General features: G+C 39.3%; 1 pseudogene; it reads right to left on the bottom strand.

Annotated features, from left to right (window-relative positions):
* Nucleotides 1–283: 283 nt before the first annotated feature.
* LOC109674913 (olfactory receptor 52A5-like) lies at nucleotides 284–1,222 on the bottom strand (annotated as a pseudogene).
* Nucleotides 1,223–1,477: the final 255 nt, after the last annotated feature.

Below are 1,477 nucleotides of genomic sequence, written 5' to 3'. Positions count from 1 at the left end.
GTAAGAATTGCCAATTTAATGAAGAGAAAGTAATACTAATGAACTGCTAAAAATTAGACTAAAAGTCAAATTCATTAGAGATAGGTAAATTATGTAAGGCTTCACATTAATACTTTTTATTTCAAACAAGTTGTTGTAATTTTGGATATAAATGCCTTTATTTCCCAACATGATGATGTGAAATCTCAACAATGAGCATACACAGTCCAAACCTTCTCTAGAAAGTAACAGCATCCTCTTCATGACCATAATCATTTGATAGATCAGTACTGGACTTCACTATTCAGAAGAAAATCTGTGCCACCAGCTCATGAATTACCCTGTTTCTTACACAATAAGCAATAGGATTGAGTGCAGGTGGGAAAAGGAGGTAAAAGGTAGAGAGAAGAATGTGCATTGAGGGTGGAAGGTGTCCAAAACGGTGGCAAAGAAAGAGAAAAAGGCAAGAATATAAAATTCAAGGAAAACAAAAATAAAAGCTGTGCAAGTTTTAAATGCTTTGAATTATGCCTCTTTCTGGGGTAAATGAAAAACAGTCTGAAATATCAGAACATAGGATTGAGGATAAAAATCATGTCAAATCCCAGAATGCTAAAACCCACGAAAAGGCTACATGCTTTATTGACTTGGATATCTTCTGCAGCCAGTTTGACCACAACCATGTGCTCACAGTAGGAGTGGGCAATAAGAACAGAATGGAACACATGCAGTCTTTTAATCAGAATGGGTAACAGATCAACTAGCACCATAGCTTGAATGGCCACCACCACTATTATATGACCCAGGATTGAAGGTTTGAGGATGGACGTGTGCCTCAAAGGTTCACAGATGGCAATGTAGTAGTCAAAGGCCATGGCCAGCAGAATACCAGACTCCATGCACCGCAAGGCATGGATGAAGAACAGCTGTGATAGGCAGGCATCAAAGGACATGGAGCAAGATCTGAACCAAAAGACGGCCAACATCTTTGGAGCAATGGCTGCACAGAGTCCTATGTCAGTAGCTGCCAGCACAGTGAAGAAGATGTCCATGGGCTAGTACAAGCTATGTTCTGCAGGAATGATGATCAGCAAAATGGTACTTCCCAAAAAGCCACTAGGCAGAAGACCAAAAAAGGAAACCCAATCCAAAATTGCACATGCTCCAGTCCAGTAATGCCAATCAAGGTTGCAGTTCTGGGGTCCAAATATGACATGTTCATGGTTTTCATTGAAGTTAGCATTCTGTCTCCTCACTACAGATTCTGACACCTGCAGAAAACTATTATGATTATAATTGAAAGGTCTCAGTCTTTAATATCATTTAACCATGTTATGCAGTCACCATCAATCAACCATTTACGTATTACGGTAGGAAGTTCAGTGCTTTTGGGTGGCATTTTGGCCAGAAATTCTGTAATACATGTCATGATAGCACAAACAAAAAGTCATGGAAGGCCTTCAGTAGAACCATGTAAGAGGCAAAAATCTGAAAACAT

The sequence above is a fragment of the Castor canadensis genome, chromosome 1, assembly GCF_047511655.1.
Source record: "Castor canadensis chromosome 1, mCasCan1.hap1v2, whole genome shotgun sequence".
NCBI lineage: Eukaryota > Metazoa > Chordata > Mammalia > Rodentia > Castoridae > Castor > Castor canadensis.
Note: the sequence above shows the minus strand (reverse complement) of the source record. Positions and strands in the feature narration are given on the sequence as shown.